The sequence below is a fragment of the Phalacrocorax carbo genome, chromosome 3 (genome assembly GCF_963921805.1).
Source record: "Phalacrocorax carbo chromosome 3, bPhaCar2.1, whole genome shotgun sequence".
Taxonomy (NCBI): domain Eukaryota; kingdom Metazoa; phylum Chordata; class Aves; order Suliformes; family Phalacrocoracidae; genus Phalacrocorax; species Phalacrocorax carbo.
In genome coordinates, this window is record NC_087515.1 from 58,236,344 (window position 1) to 58,251,533 (window position 15,190).

Sequence of the window (15,190 nt, forward strand, 5' to 3'; positions counted from 1 at the left end):
ATTTTGTCTAGCGTCTTTCTCCTTGTGTTATTTAATCTCTGACCTCTTCGCTCCTTATGTTCACAAGAAATAAAATGTAATGTGATTATGTTCCACTATTTTGCTCTTTGAACTGGTTTGTTTTTTTCTTGCTTTAAGTGTTAAAGCAAGGTTGAGGTTTCATGGTACAAGGTGGTTGACAGCATTGTCAGCATAAGTGTTACTGGCCTACTCTGAAATGCGTGTGCTACAAACTAGATATTGAATGTTCAAAACTTCACAGTGTTTTTGCTGATCCCATTCATAGTGCAGCTGCTCAAGCAGCTGTGCTTAGCACAACTGTGGCAGTGGGGTTTTGGAGAGAAAGGTGACACTGTGTTAGTATTGCTGCAAGGCTCTTAAGATCATGGTCTAACGGTACAAGGCACAGTGGTAACACAAACTGCAAAATAAGATACTGTTACTGCTAGATGATCTGTGAATCTTTGCCCTCCTGTTGTGAATGGTGATGTCATTCACATCCCAGGTGCCGTTTATATTTCCTTCTTCACGTTTGCCAAAGTAAAAGTAAATTCCATTTCTGTCACGTGTTGTAAAGTAGAAACAAAAAATCTTCCCCTATTCCCCTTTGCTTTTAAAATCTTATCAAATTTTCTTACCAGTAAGCTGGAAAGTATTCGGAGACAAGATGTTGTGCAATGTATTTTCCTTCACCGATAGAAAGTCAAAGTTCCTGAAAGCTGAGCTAGTTCACCGCCTTGTCACAAATAATCTGGGAGCAAGTCATGCATCCCTTCCTTATGGATAGCTGCCACCGTAAGTCAGGTGACAATGATTTAAATGGTTGTCTAAATATCCATTTAAATTACAGTATCATTTAAATACCCATTTCTATTGCAGAAAATGCTTAAAACAGGCTTGAAATTATTTATTCATTATTACGCCAAATGAGAATCAAAACTTATCTTTGTGTAGTCAGAGTCCTTGAGAAAGTTCTGAGTGACTCTGTGCAGGTCTCTTGAAGCTTTTTCTTCTGACAATTTTGATCTTTAGGATGCATCGCAAAATAAAGCTTTTCAGAAGGAAGATTGGATAGAAGAGAGCTGTCATAAATGTTTTTGTGTGTCAGGAAGTGTTCTGGCATTGACCTTGGTATCATATGTCACAGTATTTCAGAGCTGAATTAATTTGGGAGCTTGTAAATTATGCAAAGCTAAACTGAAAACTGAAAGTTGGTATTGATTGTGAGCTATTAAATTATGTCTAACTAATGTTACGCTAGTTATAAAAAAGTGGTCTTTTTCCCAATAAGGAGAGGTAATGCTTTTTGAAGATAAAAGCTCCCAAATTATGGACTGTCATGTGGTGAGATTTTACCTTCTTCCCTTTAAAGAGAAAAGATAAACCTACAAAGTCTTAGAAATTCACTTGGTATTCCCTCACTACGAAACATATTTGTAAATGTGCGTTCCCAAACCTGTTGTTTTTATCCAGAATGATATGGGGCAATTTGCAGGAGTAAAAGAACTTGTGATTATAAATCATCAGCCATTCAGCTGAGTTCTCTGTTTTATATGACAAGCATATCAGATGACTCCTTCATAAACTGACTGAGCTCCAGTTTAAAACTAGCTGGGATTTTTAACTCTTGCTGCTTCTGGTAAGGTAGCTGGGTTTCCATGGCCAATTTGGACTCATCTGCTCTTGTTCTGTAATACCGTGTTTCAGCTTAGTCTTCTGTTTCTCAGGTGATAATTTTTATACTGTCTGTCTAACTAAACAAGCACAGCATGTCTAATCATCTATAATTACTGGTAGGCTTGCCATTGCTATAACACAGCCTATCTGCATTTTTAGTTTCTCCATCTGTTACAGTATTCACTTTCTTCAACACAGGTGCACGCACAGAGCTCTGCAAAGTCACTCTTACCTTGTTGGTGTTTATCCTCAGATCAATCATGTCTGTCTTTTTCTTTCTCATTTTCTGTACTTCACTCTTTCTGTGATTGACTTAACACTGCTAGACTCCCAGACTCTTCTCTGATTTTGCAAGTCTGAAGCTCCCAAATTGTAGGTCAGATTTTTGTCATTTATCTCCAATGGCAGTGACTCTTTACTACTAATGTTCATTCTGTTTCTCCTCACTTCTTCAGCAGCTTTTTCCCGTGTGATATCTGAATTCCTCTCCGTGTTGGCGGCGCTTTCAAACTTCGGCGTTGTCAATAAAGTCCATCAGTGTTCCTCAGCCTTTCTGCTGAGGTTGTTTAGCAAGTAGTAAGTGAGAGCCCTCAGGTTGGTCCTCTCTCCTGTCCCGCAGTTCTCCTATCATGGCTGCCTATTCTCCTCTCTTTTAATCATGTAATCATAATTTTTTTCTAGTCTTGCTAACACATTCCTATGTATTGTTGTAGCAGGTTTTTTTCTGAAGGCCACATTGATGAAATATTGTCACGTTTTCATTACTGGAGAAAGGCTTTTATCTGGCATAGCCTGCCTCTGGTAGACAAAGGTTATAGTTCTTACTTAGCTCAAAATTTTTTACATTATTCTTTTCTTAAAACTCTGTTTGAATGCCGTTAAGCCTGTAGTCACTCAGATTTCCTGGCACTCCTCTTATGTTACTTAAATACAGGTTTTGATACTTTTCAGATACAAGGCACAAAGAGAAAAGGAACTTATTTAAAATGCTAATACAAGCCTTATGGTTTTATTTTTTTTCTTCCAGGATTTTGAAATTCCTTATTCGCTCTTTAAGAGTAGTGCATTCAGCTCTTGTGTATTTTGTTTTTTCTATTTTATCTTTAATATATTATGGTGACCTCACTTTATTAGCTTCTACTTTTTAATTTGTGTAGCTGAAGACCCTTGCAGTTTGTTTTAATTTCCTTTGCAGGCTCTGACATTCATTCTCTAGTGCAACAACTCTGTCTGTTTTTTCCTTTCATTTAGAGGTTGTGTAATTAATGGCTATGTATCTTTTGCTCAGAAAGACCACCCTGCAGGATAATAAAACTATGTATTTGACTGCCTTTCCTCCTAGTGACCAGGAGTTACCACTGTTCTCAGGCCAGATGTCATGTGAGAGACTAGGCATTTTAATTAGTACATTTAGAGGGGTTTGGATTCATGGCGAAGTGTTTTCAGTGGGAGAAAAGCATAACAATGACATGATAGAAAATAGTGAAGAGATAGCATAGCCTTGCACGGTTGTTCTCAAGATTTTTGAAACTTTGCTGGTGGATGGATGCTGCTGTGTACCTCACAGGCAAAGAAATTAAATGGTTTTCTCATAGACTGAGAGCTGTAGACTCATAGACTAAGTAGCACATGTGTGTCAGTCGTGTGCTGAATGAAGTGTCGCACCATAACTCAAGTGGCTGGGTCAGAAGCAAGTGGAGAACTGGACATGCGTACCTTATTTGAGAAAGCCATGCTTTGTTTTCTTTACATGGGTTTTCAGAGTAGAAGGGGGATGCAGTGAGATAATGTTTGGGTTGGGATTGTGTGCCTGGGGGATTTGCCATGATGGCAATGAGAGGCAGGAAGGGTGGCGTGAATGTTCCTGCGTGCTGCCTGGTTACTAGAGCTGGCTGGCTTCTGAGGAGCTGGTTTCTTGAGGAGACCTGTCCTTGCTCCTCTTTCTTGCCCAGTAAACAACAAGGAGAAAGTGCTGCTGAGTCCATCGTTTGTCACCAGCAGCACATGTTCTGTGATTGAGAATTCCTGGTCTTGTGGCTGGGGCACTGTAGTGCGTATCAGGAGGCATACCCTCCACCCTTGAGTGGCTTCATGGCCTGAAGCAAGTAATTTCAGCCTCCATGCCTGCATATGTAATCCTATTCTTTCTGATTTGTTTGTTCAGTTTATAGACTTTCTTTGGGGCAAGAACTGTCTCACCATAGCAAATGGGTAGATGCCAAACAGTACAGTAATAAGACCTTTAAGGGAACGGGGCTTTCATAGAGGCATGGCAGCTGCCAGTACTTAAACATGCATCAGGAATTCACTGACAAGCTGACATGGTATTTTAATGTTCCGTATGCTGACCTCTTGTGCGACATGTTAGAGCTTAACACAACTCTTTCCCCTGTCAATTACATTCATAAATTAAAAGTATGGAGTGTACAACTGTTTAGGGCTATCCATTATTCTCAGTCTCAGGACAGTTATCCAGAGGTAAAAATAGATAGGAAGGATCTGTCATTCATTCGGAAAGTAGAGGCACTGCCCAGTTCCTGATAAATAAAATACCATTCTAATGAGTAGAAACTGATGGCATTGCAACTTCTGTCCTATTTATTTTCCCTTTCCTCCTCAAGTTAGCAATCTTACCTAGTTTTAAAACTCCCAACTCATAAGAAGCAAATAAGCAGTTCCTTTTGTTCTTTTGTTACCTACTGGTTGTATCGCTTTTATTTATAAGAAGAGAAGAACCAGAGGTTAAAAAAAAGCAAACAGGAAAACATCACATGTGCTAGGATGTTCTCTTAATTTATCACTTGGCAAAGGAAATAAAAGCAGGCTCCCTAGCTAACAGCGTTACTTTTGCTTAGGGTTATTTGGCAGAAAATCCATCATCCGCTCTCCATTTGTGAGTATTTCATATTGGCTTACACCCTTTAGCAAGGGTCAGCAGGGCAGAGTATGCATAGAGAGTTCAAGTCCCATTTCAAAGGCTGAATTTTAATTTTAGTGAATGGTTTATTTTTAATATAATTTGAAAATGAAAGCTCTTTATTAGATTGTTTGTTTGTTTTCCTGGCTTTTGATACTAAAACCTCATGTTCTTCTTATGGACTACTTGCATAAGAATTAGGTATGTTCAGCCATTTCCATCATGTTGGAGAAACCTTTTTTTGCTTTTTGTCTTCTCAGCCATTGTTCTGAATCTGCAGGCAGGAGTGCTTTGTTTTCTGAAAGCTTTTCTATTTAAAATTGTTAATAATGTACAAATATGGAGGGGAAAATGTTTGTTTATATGTCTATTTACTTTGTGAACTGTTGACTTAAATCTTCAAGGCTCCAGAGAAGTCAATACAAATGTGAAATGTGGTAAGGACATAAGTGTATTTCCATTTTTGATTATGGCAATTATACTTGGCAGAGGTTTAATATAATCTAGTACAAGTTTATAATTTAGCAGAGTTGATTTTCTGTTTTCCACTGGTATTCCATTAACACATGCACACTGAGAACTCAGTTAACAGGTGTTTCAGGGAGACTTGTTCAAAGCTACACGGTCATCTTTGGTATCAGAACTCCGAAATGTTTTCTTCTCATCCTGTGCTACCCTCTCTACCAGCCCAATTGAAATAATGTCATGGTTTGGATAAAAAGTGAAGGTATGTCTTCAGAAGTTCTCGGAAGAAAAATGCACATGCAGTAGGTTCCTAAAATTTTAATTTGCAGGTGTTTTGATTTGCCTCATAAATTTTATGAAGAACTCTTATCATAGACAATATAAAAGAAAAATACTGTGATATCTCAGGAAGTATGCTGATTTCAAATTGTTGTGTTTTTTAAATTTTCAAACAACAGACCATGTGTGTTATTCTGTGCTGGGAATTTCGAAATAATTTTAACAGAAAATAGTTATTTCTCTTTGAAAACAGAAATTAGGTTTGCTTACATATCTGATCTTACGACCTGGTGGGATTAGCCTTAAAGAAAAATATCAAGACTTCATGACTAGGGGTATAAATATGTTTCTAAACCATTTCTAAGCATGTTAATTAGATTGCAAATAATACTACATTATGTAGGGCCAGTATGATTTGTTAATGGGAAGAGTGTTGCTCTGGCAAATAGCCAAAGTGCCTTTGAAGGTCAGATGTTGAGAGTATTTGAAAGTGTTCAGAGACTGTTTTCTGATTATATAAAATAATACATTCAAAGAAAAGATTAATATTCTAAATGGTATATCAGGGCCAGTTTGCTGCTCTGACCTTGTCATTGTCTTTTTGCAGTTTTATATAACTGCTGTGTAATTAATTTGATTTGATTGAGAAAACAGATTAGATTCAAATACAGTAAGGCAAAATACGAGTTACAATTATTTTTAAATTTTGGGTGGCCTATCTGTCTTTTATATGATGGGTCTTTTTGTCAGTCCCTATATCCTTGATTTGCTATGCCGACAGCTTTATTGAAGCTGACAGTCTCAAACTCTTCAACTTTGCTTCCTGCAGTAATAAGGCACATGCTTGTAATGTATCTTCAGCTTAGCCTCAACTGCAAGCTCTGAGTGGGAGTAAAGCTTCAGGGACAGAGCAGATGCTTCACATGCATGAGGATGCTGCAACTATCTGCTGTCTTCATCTACTGCATCTCAAACAGAGCTCCCAAGAGGCAGAGTAACAGCTTCATAAATCAAGAGTTGCGGGTTCAGCTTTTCCTGCAGCCAATTAGGAATTCAGTGTACAGTTTGGGGTCCTTCGCTACGTGAGGAGTGAAAAAGCACAGAAATGCGGGGGAGGGTCAAGGACAAAGGAGTAGCTGAGATGACAAGATGATGGGCAATTATGAAGAGGAACTGAAAAAATTAATAATTTATAATCTTTAATAAAGGAGGATCCACTAATAATGTACAAATATTACAAAAATGGTCACGGTAGTTTGTAGTGGCAATTCTGTTGCCTTGATTACATGACTTGTGGTTAAGTGGAGAAATTCACAACAGGATTGGCTTAGCCATGAGCAACTGAAAGGATTTGGCATGTGAACTAGCAGAATTATGGTTTGGTTTGATTTTGGTTTTGGTTGTGTTCTTAATTGGGAAATCCATGTAGGAAAATCCTTCTCCATGTGGGATTTGTTGGTGTGTGACCTTAGTACCTTCACTCTCCTCAGTCTGTAATTCTTTCTATAAGATAGATTAGACATATGCACACACATATGGTTCAACAGACACAGTTATTTTCCACAGCATTCTTAACCAGCTGAGTTCTTTTTCCTCATCTAAAAACTATAGGGAAAGCAGTAAATACATATTAATAAGTTTGACACAAGCCATCAATCTTACACTTTGAGTAGAGGTTCAAATGCTGCCTTTGCAGAGTTTATTTTAAAATTACAAGCAATTACAACCAAGCTCATGCTTATCTGCAAAAGGTATTGGAGGGCTTACATGTGAAAAGCTTCCACAATTTCCAAAGTGGTTCCTGCTGTATTTCTCCATGCTTGTGGCTATTATATAAAGTCTGTGTAGCACAGTGGGCTTTACATGCCTGCTTCTTTTACCCTCATCTGCTCTTCTGTGGCTTATGCTGCATGTTCTCACAGCTAGGAATTTTTTCCCATCTCCTAAAATACTGCTAACAGGGTCTGGCGCTTTCCCTCTCTATGGAAAGTTATTCTGTGTATTGATATCTTAAATTCTATATGCGTTTGAAATATGTATCACAGTCTTTGTAGAATCTCCACCAGCACAGAGCTCTCCAGCTAAGCTCTTGGGACAGTCTTGTAATTTACAGCCTGTGCATCAGATGTTTCACTGGGCCATTTTTTCATCAAGACAAACTGCTAGTGCAGTGGAATACTCTTCTTCCTGGGGATACATAAAAGGAGATGCCCTTTTCTGTGAACTTCTAAAACGTGGCTTGGTAGTTTTGTCAAGAATAGCAGCATTGGTGTCCTCTGCCAGGCCAGTCATGAAGGGAAAGCATTCTGTCTCCTAGCAAAGACTAAGTGGAATGAAACAAAACCAGAACCTGTTCCTCCTCGTAAGAGAGGAGGATTCACTGCATGCATACGCTGAAAAGACAGTGCCTAAATCATGCATGAACTTGTTATCATAATAACCAGGCACTCCCCAGGATTTAAAAGGGCAGAGTGGGGAATACTTCCCAAAATGTGTGCCTCAGTAAAGAGTCCGGGGGAGTTCTAACAAGGCAGGAGCCAAAGGCAAATAGTTGCATGCATTATGGGGTAGGCTTACACTGCAGTGATTGATGACTTTGTGCCTGGCATGCCTCGGGTGATTGCGTTGGGTGACAGGAGCATTGATCATCCTGATTCAGCGGTGGCTCTTTGTTGTGTGGCATCCACCATAGCCTCAGTCGACACTGCTCTCCCATCATCTGTGCACAGGCGCTTTTGTTTTGTGATGAGAACAAGGAGGAGCACGTGTGGCTGGCAAGGCTTTGCCACCTCTCACAGCCGTGCCCATCTGAAGGCATGCAGGAGTGCATGAACACCCACAGACCAGTGCGTGGTGGTGGTTGGTTAAATGGACTTTGTCTCAGAATTATGACAGTTTCTGAGGGTACCTTGTATGGCTGCAAAAAATTATGTATTTGTCATTCGCTACCTGTATCATCACTCATTGCCCGACTGTATTTCTGCTGCTCTTTAGAAAGTATGTTGTCTTCTAGGGCGTATGCTGAAGTGGTGTTCTGTCTAAAGATTAGGATCCTTTACATTCTCTCTTTCCTTTTTCATGAATCAGTGCAATATTGGTGCTAAGGCAGGTGTTACTTCATGGCCATTTGATGAAATGGGTAGAACTTTTCCAGGGAAGAGATCTTCAGGCTCTCAGCCTACTTCTTGAAATCAGTGTTTTCCAGATGCTTGTAACATGACTTCTCAAACCATGTTCAAGCTCCATTTTCCATAACTCTCCCAAGGGGAGTAGGAGGAGCCAAAACCTGAGCACTCAACAGAGAGCAGTTCAGTTTGATGGAAAGTGTATTTGTGGCAGGAGCTTCAGCCAACTGGGTCTTTTAAAAGTGAACGTAAATGAAAGTCTGGCAGTGAGATAGCCAGAGAGAAACATGGTTTAGATATGATGAAATTTATTTTAATCACTTAGGGTAATGCTGTGGGTACCATAAATTAATATACTCCTTGCAGTTGGGGAACTGTAGAAGAACGACCTTAAATGAAGATCCATCAGTGCTGCTGTTAATTATTCCTTCCATGCAACTCCAACTAAAAAACTGGTGAGGTTTTAATCTTGTAGTTACCAGAAGGCTAATAATTCTTTGCCAAAGGCCATGATGATCACTTAAGTATGAGATAACGTAATTGCCTTACTCCTGTGCTATTAATTGTGCTCCATTTTAAAAACATGGTCATCTGTCTTATGAGCAAATGGTACTCTGTTACCTCAAAGGAAACGTGCTGTGAATGGTAAAAGGATGCAACCTAAAAGTCACAGTTCTTTTGTCTGAATTTTTCTAGTTAATATTGTAACAGAAGGAGGATTGAAAAGGGGGAACTGTGTATATTTGGTTAGTGTATTCAGCTATGCATTACAATTCGTGTCAGGGGCCAACACTTAGCCTATGAGTTATGGGCCTTTACATGAGTATAGAACACAGGAGTTAAGAGAAAGTGGCTGGAAAACCCAACAGGCTTAGCAGAGGGACTCAGAGAAACACGTAGTCCATGAAGCCATATACAGCTCACTTGATTTCTATTAGAATTAATTGTTTGTGGTTTGTAAGATGTCTTCAGCTTTTTAATCTCTAGTAATAAATCTAAATAAGAAGCTCATTACTAGTGAGGTGCGAGAAGATGTCAGATTTTACATTTGAAATATCAGAGTATGGTTTGACAAGGTGGCTAGGGATGAATGAAGAGTTTGCCATTGTTAAAATGCCTCCATTCTTTCCTCTGCTTCTGCTCGTCTGCTTTTGCTGCTTGTTTGAACACGTTCAGACACTTGTCTGGTCTCACTTTAGCTGATTAAAATCTAACCCAGTAGAAAAAAAAAAAAGAATTTATTTTTTGTTGTGTGTTTTTCTGTTTGTTTGTTTTCCAGTTAGCAAATTCCAACAGTTTACCTTTCAAGTAGATCAGTGCCAAAACCTCCGTGAAATCTGGGCAGCAGGGAGGGAGGGAGCAGGGGAGAAAGGTGGGAGAATTAAGAGGGAACAGGAACTGCCCTTTCAGTAAGACAGGGTGCTCATTTGGTTCAGCCACAGTGTAAAACCATGCCCTAAATTGGTGCTTTGTAGGCAGGAATCACTGCAGTTGCACTTCTGTGTATTTTCAAGAGGAGGAGGCAAGCAGAGCTGTGGAGATGTGCAGAACATGTTTTCTGTCACATAGTGCCACTACTGTCAGCTCCTGCAGTTTTCAGTTTGATTCCTGCCCTGAAATTTCAAATCCAACATGTGCAGCATACATATATAAGCAGGCCTGTAAAACACACAAAGTGGAATTGTATCCTTAATTGTAAGAGAGTCAAGATTTAAGAGTTATCTTCAGCTGTCAGCCATGTAGTAAATAAAGTGAACTTTTTGCTAGTTTTTTGTCTATAGTCTGGGAATAATCTGTATCAGTCATTGTGCCTATTCGTTTGTTTAATGTATAGGATGCTTTTGGAAAGTTAACAGCAATTGGTATTTAAAGTGAGTAACTGTGAGAGATTATGCTGTAACCTTTAGTTTCTCATTTAAACCTGCTCTACATTTCAATGGTAAAATTAATCTTTTATGGAAAAAGAAACGTTTCTGAGCAAAAGGTTGAAATAGCTTGTTATAGGGTCCCAAGCTCTTAGATGAAGTGTTTTCCTGGGAGCTGAGCTCCCCATGCAGCCCTTGCTGCCAGGAAGCAGTGACTGTCAGCTGAGGCCTGAGACTCTCAGCTGGTGGAGACAAGTCTCCTTTGGAGGAAGGCAGCATGAATTGAACTGCTACTGTCATGGGGTATGATGGCAGGGTACTTGAACGTAAATCTTTGTTTTCAGCTGATGTATTTTGTTTGTGTGGCAAAGTCGAAAATTTCCCAGTTTTCTTTCCTCCAAAGAAATTTTATATTAGGAGAGGTCTCAAGTGCTAGTGTTAAGTATTGTGGCTTGGAGGGTATGCCAGTGGAACCAGAAACCAGGCATTTATAGTGTGTCTCTCCGGGGGTGATTGTGCAGGTTGGCTGCTCTCTGTCTACGTTTGGAGAGACTTCCATGCAGACAGACTTGAGTGAATAGAAATCTACTGTTGAACATAACTTCATACCATCTGCTTTCTGAGAATAAAGTTTGTTTTGGTCAGGGCTTCTTGCAGAAGAAAACCCATTAATAGTTGTTAGAAGCATGATCCTTTTGGCTTAAGAAGCCAGGACTGTCATATCTGCTGCATGTCAGTCAGAAGCATGGATTCGTGGTCAACAGTCAGAAACCTCCAGTGCCCGCAACTCTGCAGAGCACATAGTGCCCTGTCATCTTTCTTTAGCAAAGGGTGAAAAGTACCTGTTACCTCCAATGAGGAGGTGAAAACTTTGATAGCGGGTGCAAACTATTTTCTTCATGGTGTGAAAAATGTTCAGCCTTAATATATGCATGTGTGGTTTTCTGGTGGACTTTGTATCCAGTGGTGGTAGCAGAGTGTCTGTGTCTGTCACATGCCATCTGAGAATGCGTCAGGAGAAAAATGAACAGGAAAACTCCCTCTGTTAGGAGAGATGAAGAAAAAAAAGTATCGGTTACGTTCCAAAATCAGTCATAATAATGGAGGTTCACATCAGATAAATTGCCAGAGTCAGAATGGACAAACATCTGGTTTATTCATCCCTAGCTATACTAACAAAAATATGATATCCTGTTAGATAAATCACTGATCATCCTAGTTTATCTTGGCGGTTGTGCACCTTGGTATTTTTCACTTGAACAGGAACATATCAGTACCTTACAGCTCGCATGCCTCCAGCTCCAGGTTCACAGTTCATGTGCTTCTGTGACTTTGAACTCTTCTTTTCCTGAGCTTACCAGCAGACAGCTGCACCAGAGCAGATATGTTTACAAATGGGGAGTAAATGGCAACTTGCAGCTCAGAGTTTCCATTTCCTTTTACACTGTTCAGGAATCCAGGCTCACAATTCATGTCCTAAAGCTTTGCCTCGTGTGCATGCGCATCTGACTTAGCCCTTTATGGTACAAATGTTTTATTTTGACATTCATTTGTTGATAGAAAGGGCTGACTAGGGAGAAGCTACTTTCACTAGAAATTACCCACAGTTTACCTGAAGTTCAATTGTAGGAGAAATATCTTTAAAAAAACATTCTAAGTATAACTTTCTGTAGAGCTTTTAAGCAGTATGTAAATGTGAGACTAATGTGGAACCACTTTATGCAGCTACAGCAAGATAGATGTATTTTTAGGCAGAGAAAAATTACATTTTGTATTAAGCATGACGATGAAACCTGATTAGCTGCTTAAACCATGTCACTGACTATTTAAGCTATTGTCATGTGTAGGTGATAAAATATTCCCAGACGTGCTTGGCAAGGCAGTAATTCCATGAAGAGGTCATGGTAATTAAAAACAAGAAACAAAACCATTCAGAGTGATTTGTTCATTTGCCTGAACCTTGAAGTGGAATTAGAGACTTCAGTGACGGGTATCAATTGTTATGACTTTACACAGCATAACAGACTTCTCATCATTGCTGTTGCCTAATTCCACATTTATGAGCCTTTCCTTCCCCTTTTGTGCCTAATTTGGATATTTTTGGGTTTTCGCTCTAAGCAAAAACTGTGGTTATTGGTTATTTTGGTAGCTGAACTGAGTGAAGTAGATGTTATGTAAATGACCTGTAGAAAGACCTATAGTAATTACGTGTTGTGTTTTGCCTACTGTTGTTCTGAAACAAGATTACCCAGTTTCCCTGATGGGTTAGAATGAGCTTAGTTTTTGGTCACCCTCACCCAGATCTTTTATGAGAAGAAATTATTTGAACTTACTGGAGCATTTTGATGCAGATTACTTCTGATATATGTGTGTATATTAATTGCTAGATTTGACCTGTGGCCCACTATTAGCAGTAATGTAGTGGTTCATTACACTGCTGGTACATGACACTTCAATCTTCATCCAAATGTTCCTTATGATACTTGGGCTATAAAATTGAAGCATAAAATCAAACAGCAGAGTATTTGTAGAATTAGGTTTTGCACCTCATATGACCACACAGTGAGATGGTCCAGACAGCTGTACTCACTGAATATTGCACCCAGAAAATAATCCTTTAGTTCTTCTCCAGAGTCTTGTCCAGTCTTGTCAGTGCAAGCAAGAAGGGGGATCTGGAATGCAAAGCAAGGCCTAGGACTGTGAAATCCCTGGTCTGAGTTGGCATATGTTGCCATGGGGTTGCATTCTCAGGCTGGAAGTGCAAATACCTGTATGTTTTCTACGAGTCCGCTGAAGGTGAATCATTTACCTCGTTACTTTCATTAGAACTGCTGTGTTTGTGGCCAGGAAATCAAAGCCAGGAGTTAACATCATGCTGGCATCATCAAGTCTATTACAAGCCCCCCACCTGCTTGCAGGGCAGCAGCCCAGATAGCAGGTTTTCACGGGGCTGGGAAATGGCTGCTTGGCAGGGGACAGGATGAAGAGGCTTTCAGGGAGGGGAGCTGAAGCTGGGTAAAGACTCTGTGTAGGCAGGTAGTAGTGGTTGTGTCATAAACTCCTTCAGTGGAAGTACAGCGGACCACATCTGCTTAGGTAGATGTTTGTTCCCAAAATCTTTGTCAGTTTGCCTGTAATCTGTAGTTGCCTTCTGTTGACAAACCATCTAAGAAAATGATTACCAAAATAAATTAACCCACATATTACTTTAAATTTCTCATTACATTTAAAGCGATTAGCTGTTTTATCTCATAATCTCTAAATGTAGACTAGCTTGAAATTTCCTATGTAAAGTCTGTATTGGTTTTTCATTGATGCTTTCATTTGAAAGAAGGAAACAATCTGAAAGTAATTTTATTAAGTGTTTCAGCACAAAGATTTTAAAATATAATAGCTTGGCGTATTACTCTATCTTCTCACTGTTCCTTGGAGGAAATAAAATGGAGTTAGCAACTTTCATCCAGGCAGCATTTCTACTACATCCTGTTTCCTTCCGCACACTAGAGAAAGCACTGACATTCCTTTCCCTTTCCTCTGCTTCAAATGAAGATATCCAATTCTCCGTCTTGTAGCATTCGCTCAGTGAACACCGGTCTTCTGTTAGCTTTTCAGATGTCCATACAGGATATGGTTGTTCAGGCAAATGTGCACTTTGCCTTCCATTCCAAAGGAAAGCGTTACAAGGAATAGAGGAATATGCTCAGCTACCCAGATTAAGTGCCTGCCCCCCCACCCCCCCGCACAGCTTTCCTGGGCATTTGTCCTGACTGCTTAGACTGCCTGAAGGGTGTTGGGCCACCTCCCCGAGAGCCCTGAAGTGTTGTGTGTGCTGTTGCTGTGCTTGCTGCAAGGCTGAAATCTCTGCTTTTCTCTCACTGAAAGGTGGACTTGCAGTCCCTCTTTCTCTAAGGAAAACTGACCCTTGAAAAGGCTTGGCATGAAAAGGATTAACTCCCTGGAAACTTTGTTTGGAAACGTTAGGAGACTGCTATGTGTATATGCTGGCAATCTCCATAAGAGACAAATTATTTTCCCACCCTCTCAAGTACTTGGTAGTTTATCTGTTGTTTATATTAAAGATTGATTGTGGTTATATATTCCTGACTCAGAGTTCTCATTAATCACACTGTGCCACATAAGAGACTGGAGAAGAAGAATGGGGGTTACTGGAAAGCAGACATGTGATCCCTGGCTCTGCTTTTAACTTTTAGTATGATTTATCCTGACATTAGCTTTGTTCCTGTGAATTATTGTGTTTACGTAAACCTCTTCTTTTTTGGGGTTTGTTTTTTTGGGGTTTTGTTTTGTTTTGTTTCCATGTTTGGTATGTCTGTTTTTCTCAGGGCTGTTCAGAAAAAGATAATATACTTATTACAATGATTTTGGAGAACTTGCCATATTACTGTTTCAAGAGGTCCCTGCTCCCCCCCTGACATGCCCACCTCTTGTTTGCTAGCTCTTGTTTCCTCCCCCAGCCCCAGCAGCCATTTCCTCCCTCTGAGCAGAGCCACGCAGGCGATTGTTTCAGCCTGTGCAAAACGAAGGGATGGAAAAGGACCCGTGGTGTGAGGACGAATGCACAAAGGCTGGAACTTCCTAAAGCACATCGGGTGCCAGCAGAAAGATACTTTCTCCCACAGCAGCAAAGCTGATCTGCACCTCCTCCTCCTTGACCCTGCTGAAGGTTTCCAGCCTTGAAATGTTCGATCAGCTGTTTGTGGTCCCCTTCTAAGCATGGGAGTCAAAACTGTTGGCAAAAGGGAGAGGAGGAAAAGGGAATTTACTTGTTTTTGCAAGCTGAATGGGGTTACGGGGACACATTACCAGCCCTGCCTGGAGCCAGGTTCAGGAGCCTCTGATGC

The 15,190-nt window shown here is 40.0% G+C and overlaps 1 protein-coding gene across 4 annotated transcripts in view; it reads left to right on the top strand.

The window, feature by feature from the left end:
• The window catches only part of MTHFD1L (methylenetetrahydrofolate dehydrogenase (NADP+ dependent) 1 like), a 161,554-nt gene that overhangs the window by 75,394 nt on the left and 70,970 nt on the right, over positions 1-15,190 (top strand). The window lies entirely within an intron of this gene.